The 17,023-nt window shown below is 45.3% G+C and overlaps 1 long non-coding RNA gene across 1 annotated transcript; it reads right to left on the bottom strand.

Annotated features, from left to right (window-relative positions):
* LOC108638607 lies at positions 852-16,279 on the bottom strand. The gene is made up of 3 exons (XR_001919961.1): positions 16,071-16,279; positions 15,588-15,677; positions 852-964 (listed from the first exon to the last, which is right to left on the bottom strand). It is a non-coding gene; the product is annotated as an uncharacterized LOC108638607 (long non-coding RNA).

Raw genomic sequence — 17,023 nt, 5'->3', positions numbered from 1 at the left:
GAGGCGGGCACAGTTTCAGAGGAACTCGCCTCTGGTGTTCCATCTCTGCCTGGCAACGAAATAAAGCTACTTTTCCTTGTTCCTCCAAAACTCTGTCAGCACTGGTGCACAGAGGGCTATCTGGATGATGGACAAAAGCTTTATTAGTGTCTTTTCACTCTTTTCAGTGAATGAAATAGAATACCTGAGCATGGTGGGGAGAAGGGTGAGAGGAAGAAACAGCATTGCTCGGAAGAAAATAATGAATCAAACAGTTTAAAATTCGTTGGTTCCCAAAGTTTGCTCGCTGAAAAGTTAAAAGCTGAAAATCTCCTTGGGAGAGAGGCTGATGGATCCTTTCAGTGCCATTCTGCCTTCTGTCCCCGAACCACCACTCTGTGACCTTGATCAATTCTTTTTGGCTTCTAGCCATAAAACATGATCAGTTTATCCATTTGCCAAACAAGAGTAGGCCAAGCAGTGTCTCAGGTTTGTTCTAGCTAATAATGGCTGCAGTATTCATGATAGCATTGCCTTTTATGATTATATATAACCATTACATGTTATAGATTAATAACAGTTACATAAGATATACTATCATGATGGGTTATTGAAAGTAAGATGGTCACTCTAGACAGGTGAAGGATGAGAGAAAGCAAAGTGCAAGAATGATAGAACTATGAGAGAAAGGTGTGTGTGTGTGTGTGTGTGTGTGTATGTGTGTGTGTGAGAGAGAGAGACAGAGAGAGAGAGGGAAGGAGGGAGGGCAAAGGGTGATTACAAGTACACAGTATATACATTATCAGTCTCAGTTTATAGAATTATATAGTTCTATGATCTACAGAATTTCAAAGAACTGTGCTTACCTCCAATAAAAGTTTCTTTCCACAGGAAACATCTGGCCCCTAAACAAGGGAGCTCTGACCTGCCCAGGTCCTGCCCAGAGGTGGCACCAGCACTGTGCACCCCGGGTCAACCAAGCATCCTGTGGGGAAGAGAGGACAGCTGTGAGCCTGGCGGGGTCAGCAGATGTGGCTGGAAAAGCACTCGCGCCTCTTTCTCCTTTTGTGCTCGGCCCCCGGGTCACCGACGCTGCCATCTGTGCCCCTTTCACCCCCCATCTGCCTCCTTTCCCTCGCCTTCATTCACAGTCACCATCTGTTCCTGCTTCATTTCATCCCTCCCTACCCCCACCGCCCCAAGTCTACCCAGCCATCCATAGCTATGTCTTTCACTAGGGGTAACAACAAATGGCTACTGAACAAAAACATCTCAGCAAGCAGGTTTCTTGGATTAAGCCCTGGTTATTAAAACCAAAAAGGAAAACATGATCATTCACCATTTATTTTTAATTGGGTAACTTTATCCTGAAGCGAGCCATCACACAGAGTAGCTCACATTTCTTCTTGCTTCTGTGAAATGTGTTCATTGATAAGAAGCTCAGCAAACCAGTGGGAAAGGAAACTTATAGCTTTGTCTTATAAGACAAACTTATAAGAGCTTTGTCTTATAGTTCAAGAATTACCTTTAATAGGATAAAATGAGGCTGATATTAGATGAGAGAAAATACAAATCAAAAAGGCCCCACTGTACTTTTAATTCTGGTGTCTATACACTGTTAGTAGAAAGGGATACACAGACTTGGAAGACAGTGTTTTTGGTTCCTTTCTGCTTTTTTATCATTTGCATATGCTGTATATTTTTAAAGAAAGCTACTGCCTTGGTCTAAGTAGTCAAGCTACTACAGTAGCTTGAATAATGGTTTTTCGACCTCCACTATTGGTCTCCACAGATCATCCTCAGCAAAGCAGCTGGAGTGAGCCCCTTAAAGCACAGGTCAGACCATGTGACACCCTGCTCAGAACCACACCTCCATTCCCCATCTCACTGTAAGCCACTTCCCCCAGTGGCCTCCATGTCCTGACCTCCCGTGACCCTCCAGGCTCTCCCTCCGCTCTGGCCTCTGTGTTAAACCAAGCAGGGGGCCACTCCCATCACAGGGCCTTTGCACTAGCTCTTCCCTTTTCCTTGAATGCTCTTTCCTCATGTAGATCCATGACTTGCTCCCTTACATCTTCCAGGTCTTTGATGAAATGTCCCTCTTTAGGGAGTCTTTCCCAGATTATCCAACATCTAACTGCAACCCCACCCCTAGTCTCATCACCCTGTATCCTCCTCCTCTGTTTTATCTATTTTTCCCCTCCTCAGAGGATGGATCAACTTCTAAAATACTGTGAAGCTTACTTTTTAAAAATATCCTCGTCACTGGGCTTCCCTGGTGGCTCAGTGGTAAAGATTCCACCTGCCAATGCAGGCCATGTGGGTCACATCGCTAACTGAGAAGACCCCACGTGCCTCGGAGCAACCAGGGCTGGGCACCACAGCTACTAAACCTGCGCCCTAGAGCCCAGGAGCTGCGACTACTGACGCCCATGTGCCCCGGAGCCCGTGCTCTGCAACAAGAGAAGTCATCTCAGTGAGTAGCCCCCACTCGCCACAACTAGAGAGAGCTCACACAGCAGCGAAGACCCAGCACAGCCAAAAATAAATGAACACGTAAAATTATTTTTTAAAATCCTCCTCACTGCAAGAGTGTAAACTCAGTGGGAGAGGTCAGAGATCTGTGCCTCTTTCGTTTACTCCTGTGTCCCAAGAGCTAGTAAGTGCTCAAAAAATGTTTACGGAGTGAATGAATGAATGGCACGCTTAATGGGAGACACTGTTGATTGATCCAGCACCAATTCCTCTCCTCTCCCTGACTAAGAACCCTCCTTTGGTTTGGGGCGATGGTGCGCCCAGCCCCGTGGGCTCACGTCCACTCTCAGTCCGTCGTGCCCCAGTCCCCTCCCCCGTGATCTTCTGCAGCTTGTGGGAGCCATGAGACACAACTCTGGCTGATATAATGCAGAGAAAGGCGTCCTGGCAGCCAGGGAGAACGGTGGCAAGGGAAAGATGTTCCTATATGATTAAAGAAAACGATTTCATTCCTATACATTCCTGCAGGGATGAAGATTAAGGTCCATATTGGTTTGCCCAATAAAATGAGCCAAGTGAGTACAAACACCTAAGAGATTTTACAAAGAATCATGAACTTCAGAAAAAGCACAGCTAGATTTACTTGTAGGCATATTCTGTTGTCATTTTTAATGGAAGGGATGAGGACTTCCCCGGTGGCCCACTGGACAGGCATCTGCCTGCCAATGCAGGGGGCACAGTCCGATTCCTGGTGCAGGAAGATCCCAAGTGCCACGGGGCAATTAAGCCTATTCAGCACAGTGAGGAGTAGTCCCCGCTCCCTGCAGCTAAAGAAACCCTGTGGTCAGCAGCAGAGACCTGGTGTAACCAAACATTTCAAAAAACAAATCATTTAAAAAATTAAATGCATCAATAAATACACAAAAAATGTAGGGAGGAATCCATTACTTTTGGAACTGCGTAAATCTTCCAATTCTTTACCTTTTATGCAAAAGCACATGTAAGGTAACAGGTTTACGTCACCCCCCAGAGGCCTTTTGCGTGTTCTGGTATGACAGTTCCCCTACCATTCTTAAGACAGAGGTCAAAAACTGGTGAACCCCAAGTGAGAATTCTGCGGACGTGTTTGGTCTTTGTGGTATTGTGAGTTTTTGAATGAATTGGCACATGCAGTTATCGATTTCCTTTTAAGCATGGGAAGATCTGGCAACTGCAGGTTAGACTCATGCATGGAACAACTGTCTTAGACCAAAACTGGCAGCTGCCCTTTTACATGGGGCGGCCCATCTAAATGCAGGGAACACAGGTTCGATCCCTGGTCCAAGGAGATGCCACATGCTGCAGGGCAACTAAGAGACCCACAGACCCACCGCAGGGAACACAGGTTCGATCCCTGGTCCAAGGAGATGCCACATGCTGCAGGGCAACCAAGAGAGCCACAGACCCACCGGAGGCCCCAGCCTGCCAGTGCAGTGCCTGCCGGAACCCGTCCACGCTGTTTGCAACCTGACGTGTGAGCGTGCACAGGGAGCGTGGCGCCACGCCCCGACCGCCCAGGACAGCCGCGGTGTGTGTCCAGTGAGCTAGGGCACCCGCCGCCCCGCTCCACTCCCCAAAGTGTGCCAGTCTGTACACGAGTCATGTGGCCCAGAGGAGCTTGGAGCATCGTGCTGGGTCTCCAAAGTCCTCAACAACCCATGTGAGGGTTCATATTCATGTTTAGCTGCCTTTGACAAGAAAGGGTTGAGATTAGGGATCTTGAATCCTCTGTAGCTCTGAGATTCAGGCTTCAAGGGCATCGTTTTCATGAGGGTTTTTTTTTTTTTTTAAACTAGTCTAGTTGTACTGTGAGTAACTTAAGAAAAAAAAAATCTTTGGAATTAAAACTGTGGTAATTCTCATGTTCCTAATTTCCATTAACCACAAAGAGTCTGCAAAACTTGTCCAAGCAGAGAGATCTTTTTTTCACTTGAAGAGGACTCTTGAGTATCGGGGAAGGAAATACTCAGTCCTGCTATGCAGCTCTTCCTTCCTTCTCTTTCGAGTGCTGGGTCTAGCAACCATTGTCTCAGGATGTGCAGTTGGGCATCTATTATCCTGTAAATCCCACAGTTACCAGGGAATGAAAGATGGATCCTGTCTGCTTTATGCAGACCTAGAGGGGAGAGTGCAGGCATAAAACCAGATGGAGTAAGGATATTTCATGGCTCCTTCAAAATGTTGACAATTTTATTAACTACTCACTTTCATATTTCAGTAATATGGTGAATAATTTGGGATTCGAAGAAATACCTTTACATACATCTTTCACTGCTATGGTAGTATTTCCAGGGACACCAGAGCCTATTCAAGTCCCAAGCATGTTGGATTATTCGCAAAAATGATTATGGGTGATGATACTCAGAGCTGCAATTCACTAAGACTTCCTTCCATCCCATCCATCTCTGACTTGACAGGCAAAGGAGGGGCGATTTTGCAGGACAGTAAAATGTGGGGCAATTTATGGTTTTAAACTTGTTCACTGTGTTCAGACTCACCCAGGAGCTTTCCCCCACTGCAGTGTGCTATTCCTACCGCAGGTAAAGCACCTGGAGCGTCGGGGAGGATGAACGCAAAGCAAGGAGCATCGAGTCCTGGGTTCTGGTCAGCGCCTCGTTTCCAGCGGCCATCTAGACTGGGTCATTTCAACATCTTCTCCTTGGCCTTCTATTCTTGGCCTTGCCTGTTGTAAGGGTAACAGCCAGGATGTGTGAAGTTTGGCCGTTCAAAGAAAATCTCAGTGGCTTCACACAAGTGTGCTCTGGCCCAAATTAGGTCTGTCTGGGTTTGGTGCTTCTCCGAGATGTCCCCAGTCTAGTCTGCTTCAATCTTGCGGTGCCTCTTTATCTTACACAGGTTGATACTCACTGACTGCTGTGGCAGAGAAAAAGCTTGATGAATTGAGCACTGCCTCTCAAACGCTCCTGCCTGCCAGCAACATCTGCCCCCGCCACACACATTTCACTGGCAAAGTGAATCCAAGGGTGACTTTAAAACACTCTGTCCTTTGGCTGCGCGAGGAACATCAGCTACACGATAGAACCAAATCGGAGTTTTCCACGGATGTCTGAGGACGTGTGTATGCACGTGTTTATGTGCTTCATCGCTGAGTCTCGTCCTGCTCTCTCCGACCCATGAACTACTGTAGCCCACCAGGCTCTTCTGTTCAAAGGATTCTCTAGACAAGAATACTGGAGCGGATTGCCATTTCCTTTTCCAGGGGATCTTCCCAACCCAGGGATCAAACCTGAGTCTCTTGTGTCTCCTCCACTGGCAGGTGGATTCTTTCCCACTGTTGTCACCTGGGAAGCCCGTGTGTGCATATATAAATGTACGTACGTATACAAACGCACAAACATATATACACATATTTAGAAATATACACATATATATGTTGCAGAATACTTTGCCCAGATGCATAAATAAATAAACAAATGAAAGGGGGGCAGTTGAGGCTTCTGCTTTTAGCTCTCATCATTCTTCTACACTTAAGGGGGACTGTGGTTTGACAATCCCTGGACAGTTCTAAAACACCGTGATGTGACCCAAGGCCAGGAATCAAGTAACTCCATAAGCTACCAGCTCGAAAATAAGAGATCAGAACAATGACCAAAGCAGATATAATGACAATAAGGTATCTCATAGCATCTGTACTATGTGAGAAAGTCAAGCAATTCATGAGGGACGTGAAAAGACAGGAAAAACCGATCATATGAGGGTCTGAATAAATATGATTTCGATAGTGTGAAGATGATACAGGTCCCCAAATTCTAGTATATAAATTCTTAGGTGCCACTGAATTCAGTTTATCATTCACATCAAAAAGCAGCGAAAAATCTGGGTGTTATTAGTGGGTGCACAAGAAATGTGAACTTCAAGATAAATAGAATGGTGGATAAAAGAATCTAATAATGTATTCGGTAGAGAAACTATTAATAACTGGAAAGCTAAGTAGATAGAAAAAGTCTAAGATGATTTGCAAGCCAGGGCCAGAGCTGAGAACAGAAGTTGAAAATGTTCAGAGACTAGAAGCATTCTAACACTCCAGACTCTGAATCACTTGTCTTTCTTCAAACTCAGATTAACAAGCTTGTTCGCTGCTTGTCTGCCGTGTGCAAGGTACAGGAACCGGGGAAACTGCCAGTACAAGAAAACACACAGGAGTGCCTGTCCTCGGGGAGCTTAATCCTACTAGGAGCAGAAGGATAATGAGCCACTTAGAGACAGAACGATCACTGCAATGTAACATCTGCTCTTGGCTGTGCTCTAGCTTGAAGGCAGAGGTGGGAGAACCAAGGACATAAGCAACGTGACAAAGTGTCCAGTGCAGCGGTCACGGTCCACATTCTTTTTCATGTAAACAATGACGGTTGCTGGAAGGAAGGGACACATTTCAGCAAGCACTGAAGTGATGTATCATTCACTCACCGCCCTTCACAAAAATCACCTACAGGGGTGTCCCTGGGGGTACAGTGACTATGAATCCGCCTGCCAATGCAGGAGACATGGGTTCAGTCCCTGTTGGGGGAAGATCCCACATAACTCGGAGCAACTAAGCCCAGGATCCTCAACTACCGAGGCCTTGGTGTACAATGACTGAAGCCTACGTGCCCTAGAGCCTGCTCTCTGAATGGGAGAAGCCGCTACAGTGAGAAGCTCGCGCCGCTACAGTGAGAAGCTCACGCGCTGCGAGAGCAGCCCAGCTCACTGCAGCTTGAGCCAGCCCGCGCACAGCGATGAAGACCCAGCACAGCCAAAACTAATAAATAGATACATTTTTGAAAATTACTTACGGACTTAACATTAGCCATCTGAAAGCTTAATCAAAACTAAGGACCCAAGAAGAGGATGGAGTCATACACTGGGCTTGAGAATCACTGCTCCCCAAACAGAGACACATACAGTCCCTTTGAATGGACCAGAGCTTAGGTCCAGGACAGCACTCTTGAGACGGCTGATGCTTTGTTACGAGTTTCCCGTGTGCCTGGGCTTCCTGGCAGCCAGACAGAGCACTTCCTCTAAGTCAGAGGACCTAGTTTTCATTCTGTCACTGACCAGAAAGCACATATTAAATGCTTTCTCTGAGCCCAGTTGATACACATGCTTTGCACATATCCTCTCACAGAATTTACAGCAATCTTGAGACGTAGGTGCTATTATCTCTATATTTTATGATCACAAGTCACTTTCTGTGAAGACGGAGGGTCAAGACTGAGTGATTTCCTGGGTCCTAATGAGCTTTCATTTTCTATCACTCTGTGAATTCAGATCTTAGTTCACAGGATGTACCTTAACCTTCGTCCTATCCTCTGGGACCCTGTCCCTCCACTGCCTGCATATACCTCCAGGTTCCTCCTTTTCATACAGTTTAGAGCATTGTTCTTGATTCTTTAGACACTGCCCAGCTTCCATGCAGGCAGATTCTTTACTGTCTGAGCCACCAGGGAAGCCCAGGACAGAGGACCTGGAGAAGCACATCTATGGGGTGGGGAGGCGAGGCGAGGCATGGATACTGGTTTTTCGGGAGCAGTGTTTCTTAGGGTGCGGCCTTGAGTCCATTATACGTGGCAGGGGTTTCCCTGGATGGATTATACATGTATCACAGGGTCAAAGTCTTTTCTTTGGAGACAGCAGACGCAACCCCATAGATTTTCATTTTGCTACACAACTAGGACTATTTATAAATACAGTTTAAAAATAAGGGAAACTAAAACTTGACTTACATAAGCTAAAATACCAGGCCATTATTAGACTTTGTTCAAGGCTTTAACTTTATATTCCATCAGGAAGTCTGGCAACCACCCAGTGCCTTGGCAGCATTGCAAAGCCTCTGCTGAGAATGTGCACGCAGGAGATGCAGGGTCCCCAGAGCTTTCCTGGGATGAGTCCATGTTACATGACTGCATCTGGGCTGTCTTTGCTGGTCTTGGTCCTAGCCTGTTGTTCCTACTGATGCATGAATTAACGTAGCTGAGGAACTATGCTGGGATTTGCTTTAACTGATCATTATGTTGGCTGGCTGAAGCACTTTCAGAGATCTTATTGTTACTGTGTTCACCCTAAGGTTTAGCCATCTTGAGGTTCTTTTGTTCTAGAAAGCCTGAACACACAGGATTGACAGAGGCAGGACTTTTACACTGCTGTAAGGAGTCAAGATCTAAAAAGTCAGAAAGGCACTGATCTACAATCCAGCCTGACATCGTTTGTGCTTTATCACAGGGCTGTTGTCCTGCTGGCAGGAGTCTCCTTGGGTTGGCTAAGACGCTTGGGCAGCAAAGTGATGGAGCTCCTTCAAATTTATGTCAGGTCTGTCTCTGGAAAAGCAGAGCATGTTGGGATTAGCCAGGCCCCCAGCAAAAGCTCTTGCTGTGCCAGGCTTGGGCTTAGAAGAACAGAGTGGTGAAGCTCTTATTATTCTGAAACACTCAAGCATAAATTCTGCTGATGATGGTTTGGCCCAATGCCTTGGGTGGTGATGTAATCGATGAATACAAAAAGGCAAAACCCTTTTCCTGCAACAGTATTTCCTACCTCACTCAGCTCAAGTGTCCCTAAATCCAAAAATCTGTCCTGATCTCGCCAAGCAACCATGGAGTTTGCCACTTTACTTTGAAATGTTGCGTTTGTGTGTCCCTTGGTCTGTGGCATGTCTGCTGAGGACAGGGACCAAGCCTCACTCACCTCTGTGTGCCCCGTGCTGGGATGGGGCTGATCAACAACTGCTGGGCTGGATTCAACTTGAAAAAGAATGTGAGGGACAGAAGAGTCCAGCCCCTGCCTATCTAGTCATAGTCTACCGTGTGAGAGGCACGGCTCCAGAGAGAACCCAATGCCGTTTGCAGCCACAAGGATGGATCCAGAGGTTCCTATACTAAGTCCAGTAAGCCAGACAGAGAAATACCATGTGATCATCGCTTATAGGTAGAATCTAAAAAGGTAAGAATCAAATGAGTTTATTTACAAAACAAAAAGACTCAAACTTATAGTTACATCAAAGAGGAAGGGGGAGAAGGATAAACCAGAGGAGTTCGGGATTAACATAAATACACTAGGTATATAAAAACAGAAAACCAGTAAGAACCTATTGTACAGCACAAGGGACTCCACTCAATACTGTGAATGACATAGAAGGGCAAGGAATCTGAAAAAGCTGGAGATATATAGATGTAGATTATATATATATATAGATAGATAGATAGATAGATAGATATACACACACACATATACACATATATATGAAAGTGTTCCTGGTTTAGTTGTATCCAACTCTCTGCAACCCCATAGACTGTAGCCTGCCAGGCTCCTCTGTCCATGGAATCTTCCAGGCAAGAATACTGGAGTGGGTTGCCATTCCCTTCTCCAGGGGATCTTCCCAACCCAGGGATCAAACCTGGGTCTCCTGCAGTGTAGGCAGATTCTTTACTGTCTGAGCCAGCAGGGAAGGGGTGTGTGTGTGGGTGGGTGGGTGTGTGTGTGTGGGTGTGTGTGGGTGTGTGGGTGTGTGTGTGGGTGTGTGGGTGTGGGTGTGTGTGGGTGTGTGGCTGTGTGTGTGTGTGTGTGTGTGTGTGTGTGTATATTCCCTAGAGGATGAAATGGCAACCCACTCCAGTATTCCTGCCTGGAAAACTCCATGGACAGAGGAGCCTGGCAAGCTACAGTACATGGGGCTTCAGAGAGTCAGATATGACTCAGCAACTAAACCACCATTATATATATCTGAATTACTTTCCTATACACCTGAAATTAATACAAAAACTATATTTCAATATTTTAAAAAGTAGTATAGGCCTCCAGACCCCAAGTCAGGACAAAGGAAAGGGGTAAACTCAAGTGTGGTTACAAAGCCTACACAGTACGGAAGTAGCAGAGCTGGAAATTCAAACCCAGGCCAGTTTGTTTCCAAAAAGAACTCAGTCACTACAGCTGAAGGCAGGGCGGGTCATTATCTGCCCAAAGCTGAGGCATGCCATGTGGGAGAGCAGGCAGAGTGGAAGGGAGGCCGGTGTGGTGAAAGCCTTGGCAAACACAACGGGCATTTAGTCCTGAGAAATAGGAGGAAAGCAGAGAGACTGGGGTGGGGATTGGGGCATAGGCTGGTACCACAGTGGTCCTCCAAAGATGTCCACACCCAGTCTGTGGAACTTATGAGTATGTTACATTATGTGGCAACAGAGACTTTGCAGATGTGTTAAACTAAGAATCTTGAGATGGAGAATCAGCTGAGCCTCTTTGGGGGACTCAATATGATCACTAAGGGTCCTCATAAGAGGGATGCAGGAGGGTCAGAGTCAGAGGAGATGTGATGCACCAGCCAGTGAACTCAGGGCTTCTAGAAGCTACAAAAGGAAAGGAAGCAGAGCCTCCCCAGGGCCTCCAGACGAACACAGCCTTTCCACCACCTTGCTTTCAGCTCACTGGGACTGATTTTGAATGTCTGACCTTCAGAAGAGTAAGGCGATAAATCTGTACCCTTGAAGGCGCCGGGTTTGTGGCGGTTCACTGCAGTGGGGAGAGGAGAGCAATGCAGGGTGGACTGCTGGCGAGTCAGAGACCTGGGGGCAGGCTGCACAGAGAGCTCACCTTGAGGAGCCGGCTGAGCGGCCCTCCTTCCCCAGAGCCAGGTGTCCTGGCAGCAGGTCTGCCCTTGCTCCCAGCATCTGGCTGCCAGGGGGAGGACCAGCTGGGTGGGGGGGGAGGGCGGGGCCAGGAGACACTGCTGAGGTGGCTGGGAGTGACTGCACAGCACCTGAGAGTCAGAGGCTGTCCAGGGAGTCCTAGCTACGCCCCTAGTTCCACAAGACTGCCGCACAGGTTCATCTTTTAAAAGAAGTCAGATTTTTAGCACACCTTACTCTTCGTCTCAGAATAAACAAACAAGTTCTCATAGTTTTTCCAAACCTAGAGCTGATCAGCATGGAGAGGCAGAGTTCAAGGTAGAGCAAGCGCCTTCGCTTGGGCTACAGGTACTTCAACTGCATTCAAACAATCCCGTGCAGCCGAGGAACAAACCAGGGAGTTTTCCTATTGGTTATAGCTTCGGGAGCAGCTTGGGTCTAGGTTTCAAATCTAGGAAAGACAAAGGAGGACTGTTCTCACCCAATTACCATCTGCAAAAGTACAGAAACCAAAGCACCAGTCAGTGAAAGTAATTTCAAACACATCAGTAGAATGTGTGGTTTTTCACCACAGTGGCAAGGATGCCTGAAAATACCAGCTAAAAAAAGATAAAGACTTTTTTTAAAAAGTAAAGAAGGAAAGATATTGATGCCATCTGCCATATTTTTATGAGCTAATATGACCAGAAAATATTGATGCCTGTAAAAGTTCTCTGAAGTCAGGACACCTGCTATTAATTTTCATGTCTCATTTACCATAATTCTGTACAGTTTTACAGTAAATCCCCTTTATTTTGGGACTTGAATATGAAGATAAAAATGAGTTAGATGAATCTGAATTACATATTTATTCTACTTGCATCTCCTGGCTGTATGACCTTGGGCAGATGATGTCAACTCTCTTGGCTTTATGGTCTCACCTTTTCAGTGGGAGCAGTGAGAGCTCTCATCCTAAGGGGCTGTTGTGAGATGAGGTGTGAGGATCAGAACTGTCCTCTCCGTAATTAAATATCAGGCTGAAGGAGAACACTAAGGTCTCATGGAGGAGCAGCTGTGATGTAGCATAGGTGATGCCTTATGCAAGCGGGCATGCGGTAAGTACACTCCTAGGTCAGCTACTTGAACTCCTAAAGGTTAGCTGCTCTGAACTATGACACACCTCAAGCCCAGATCCAAGCCCCTCGTTGGTTGTCCCTTCCACACTCTTTGCTTTCATGTTCTCTTGACAAGTACTAAGCTCCTTTAGGACTTCCCTGGTCACTCAGAGGGTGAAGAATCTGCCTGCAATGTGGGAGACCTGGGTTCGATCCCTGGGTTGGGAAGATTCCCCAAAGAAGTGCACGGCTACCCACTCCAGTATTCTTGCCTGGAGAATCCTCATGGACAGAAGAGCCTGGGGGGCTGCAGTTTATGGGGTGGCAAAGAGTGATACACGACTGAGCAACCTTCACCTTCTTAGCTCTGACCTCACTCTTCCCCCATTTGGGATGATGGCGCCAGACAGGAAAACCCAACTCTGCTTGACAGACGCCAATAGGGGGCGCTAGCGGGATCCTGCGAGGCTGGAAGAGGAGACGTTAAGCCTTCAGGACGGCTTCCTGTCCCTAAGACACCAAGCACTTCATTGCAACAGGATGAGTATGTTCTCATACCAGCAATCAGATCCAGTATGGAGCTTTCCCAGCACTTATGAGAGTAGCTTTATTGCCTCTTCTCAGAGACCAAACACCAGCTGGCTGCGTCTCCTCCTCAGAGACCCAAATTCCTGCTCAGCAGGCTGGGCGGGTTCTCTGGGCTTCTGAGTTTAATAGAGTCAACATTTCCCTTCTTCCCTCCAGTCCCTGGAGGCCGGGTAACTGTTTCCTGCAGCTGCTACTCCAGGAGACCTTAGTCTTTTCTTTCGGACTGATATATTTAGTTACAGAGAAGACAGTTGTCTGTCTAGCTAATAATTCTTTGTGTTAAACTCTCTCCTTCCAGGTAACTTGGGGGTTTTCTATGTTTCCTGACCAGACCCCAAGGGAAGCACTCTGGTGGGTCTTTTGTAAGAAACTGTTACTTTGAATATAATCCAGCTTATCAAGGAAGTTGCAAAAATTAAAAAAAAAAAAGTTCAAAAGAAAAATAAGCAAAACATTTGAACACATACTTCACCAAAGCAAGCCCACCAAATTTGAGAATGTCAACTTTCTTAGTATTTTAGAAAAATGCAAATTAAAACTCTAAGATACCTACCAGACTGATTAATATTAACTTGGACAGAGAAGCCTGGTGGGCTACAGTCCACGGGGTCACAGAGAGTTGGACACGACTGAGCGACTTAACTTTCATACTGAAAATAGCAAATCTTGATGACGATGTGGAACATGGGGACTCTCCAACACTACTAGCAGGGATTTAAATTGGTTCCAGTCACTTTTGTAAACTGTTGGAAGGGCTTCCATAATGCTCACACAGGTGACCCAGCTGTTATATCAGAGGGATAGCCCCAGTAGAGATGCATGCATAAGATTAAAGACCTAAATGTAGGACTGGACACTACAAAACTCTTAGAGGAAAACACAGGGAAAACACTCTTTGACATAAATCACAGCAAGAACTTTTTTTATCCATCTCCTACAGTAATGAAAATAAAAACAAAGACAAATGGGACCTAATTAAACTTAAAAGCAAAGGAAATCATAAACAAGATGAAAAGATAACCTTCAGAATAGGAGAAAGTATTTGCAAATGAAGCAATGGATAAAGGATTAATCTCCAAAATACACAGACAGCTCACGAAGCTTAGTTAAACACACACACACAAACAACTCAATCACAAAATGGGGAGAAGACCCAGATATTTTTCCAAAGAAGCCATACAAATGGCCAAGAGGCACATGAAAAACATGCTCAACATCACTAATTATTAGAGAAATGCAAATCAAAAGTACAATGAGGTATGACCTCACACCAGTCAGAATAGCCATCATCAAACAATTTACAAACCATAAATGCAGGAAAGGGTATGGAGAAAAGGGAACACTCTTGCACTGTTGGTGGGAATATAAATGGTACAGCCACTGTGAAAAACAATATGGAGATTACTTAAAAATCTAAACAGAGAACTACATATGACCCAGCAATCCCCCTACTGGACATATACCCTCGTTCAGTTCAGTGGCTCAGTTGTGTCTGATTCTTTGCAACCCCATTGACAGCAGCACGCCAGGCCTCCCTGTCCATCACCAGCTCCTGAAGTCTACCCAAACCCATGTCCATTGAGTCGGTGATGCCATCCAACCATCTCATCCTCTGTCGTTCCCTTCTCCTCCCACCCTCAATCTTTCCCAGCATCAGGGTCTTTTCCGATGAGTCAGCTCTTCGCATCAGGTGGCCAAAGTATTGGAGTTTCAGCTTCAGCATCAGTCCTTCCAATGAACACCCAGGACTGATCTCCTTTAGCATGGACTGGTTGGATCTCTTTGCAGCCCCAGGGACTCTCAAGAGTCTTCTCCAACACCACAGTTCAAAAGCATCAATTCTTTGGCGCTCAGCTTTCTTTATAGTCCAACTCTCACATCCATACATGACCACTGGAAAAACCATAGCCTTGACTAGATGGATCTTTGTTGACAAAGTAACGTCTCTGGTTTTTAAGAAAACCATAATTCAAAAAGATACACGCACCCCAATGTTCCCTGCAGCGCTACTTATAATAGCCTGGACATGGAAGCAACCTAAGGGCCCATCAACAGATGAGCGGATAAAGAAGATGTAATGCATAGATCAACGGACTGTAACTCGGCTCTAAAAAGGACTGAAACTGGGTTATTTGTAGAGATGTGGGTAGACCTAGAGTCTGTCATACAGAGTGAAGTAAGTCAGAAAGAGGAAACCAAATATCGCATATTAATGCATGTATGTAGAATCAAGAAAAACGGTACAAATGAGCCTAATTCCAGGGCAGGAACAGAGATGCAAACATAGAGAACGGACACATGGGCATAGCAGGGGAAGGGGAGAGTGGGATGGACTGGGGGATTAGGTTTGACATAAATACACTGCCATGTGTAAAACAGTTGTTTTAGATAGCATATTGCACAGAGCTCAGCTTGATGCACGTTGATGACCCAGAGGGATGGGATGGTGGGGGGTATGAAGGAGGTCCAACAGGCAGGGAATATGTGTATACATATTGCTGATTCACTTCATTGTACAGCAAAACCTAACAATACGGCAAAGCAATTACACTCCAATAAAAAAGGAATGTTCATAGAAATATTTTTGGTGATAATTCCCATCTGAAATTAACAGAAATATCCTCCAACCATAGGATGGATAAAGACACTGAGGTCTACTTATATAGGGTAATATCTTAAAGTAACAGAAATGATAAACCATAGCTACAATACACAGAACATGAGTAAATCCAATCCACTTCAATAAAAGATTAAAATATTTACAGCCTGAAGTTTCCCATTTATACTGGATACTTACTTTGAAAAATCACCAGCTTATCCCTTACTACACTCTGCCTTGCTTTAGAGCCTCATCTCTAGATTGGGTTTCTTGGAATCCTCTGAAAACCTAGAAGGCAAAACATAGCTGTTACGACCATTGGTTATGGTACCAGATATTGCCTACTATGAGAAAAACTATTTCAAGGCAGAGTTTTACTTGATTTTTGAATCTCCAGCACTGAGTACACTGTCTGACTCAAGCAAGTGCTCAGGAAATATCTCCTGAATGGATCCTGAAGGATTTTTGCCTAGAACGTCTCATTACTGTTCTCGCTACTCCAATATAGTCCCTTGCATTGGGAAGGCATCCAAACATATTTCCTGAGTGTCTAAACTGAATTTTAAAATACAATTATATTTGTTAAAACCACATGATGCCTCACTGGAAAGTTATTTTCAAATTCTTTTGAACTATTTGATGAATTGTCATCAATTTCCTAATACATCACCATCCAAATACCTTTTCTGCTTTGTTGTGCTTTTTCATTCCTGAAGTTTTTAGATACCCAAGAAACTATTACTTGATTTTCTATCTTCTAGAAGTTGTGAGTTGATATTACCGAGGTGGTATGCTATGATAAAAATATTAGTGCCCCGTCCAGTTCAACCACAGACCAGGTGGTTGATTCTGGCCAGTCCTACGAACTCCGCTTGTCCTTAGGCTGAAAGTGAAAGTATTAGCAGCTCAGTCATATTCGACTCTTTGCAACCCCATGGACTGCAGCCCGCCAGGCTCCTTTGTCCTTGGAGATTCTCCAGGCAAGAATACTGGAATACGTAGCCATTCCCTTCTCCAGGGGATCTTCCTGACCCAGGGATTGAACCCAGGTCTCCTACATTGCAGGCAGATTCTTTATCATCTGAGCCAAAAATGAAGAGGCTGGAATTCTTAAGGACAGGAAATACGTGCGCTGCCAGTGACTTTTCTTTCTTCCCACCCACAGCAGACATTGCTAATCGATCACATTACACTCATCTATTGAGTCTGAGTAACGGAAAACTCCTTCTCAGCATGGCACACCAGAGGCATACCCATCGACTGTAGCTGGCAACTACACAAAACTTAGTTATTAACCCTCTACTGAATGACATAAAGTTCCATTGACTTCCAAACTTCTATAGTTCCATGATCTATAAAAAGTTATATTCTCTGCAGTGACTCCAAGGCACTGCATAATTTTAAAGTGCATTCAGAACTATCAAAGAAAGATTATATTTTATTACTCACAGTTTCCAAGTTAAGAGTATTTTACTGTGTTATCAGTCTTTGCAAATGAAGAATCCAGGTCCAGGGCTCACTGAACATGACTCTTCTCACATACGCATTGTATTTCTAGGATGAGATCTCAACCTAGCACAGGGACACCTATCGAGTATCAAAATAGAAAGCAGATACCCCAAATGTGAAACCCC

This window comes from Capra hircus, chromosome 22 (assembly GCF_001704415.2).
Source record: "Capra hircus breed San Clemente chromosome 22, ASM170441v1, whole genome shotgun sequence".
Classification (NCBI taxonomy): Eukaryota; Metazoa; Chordata; class Mammalia; order Artiodactyla; family Bovidae; genus Capra; species Capra hircus.
This window is presented reverse-complemented; position numbering and strand designations above follow the sequence as displayed.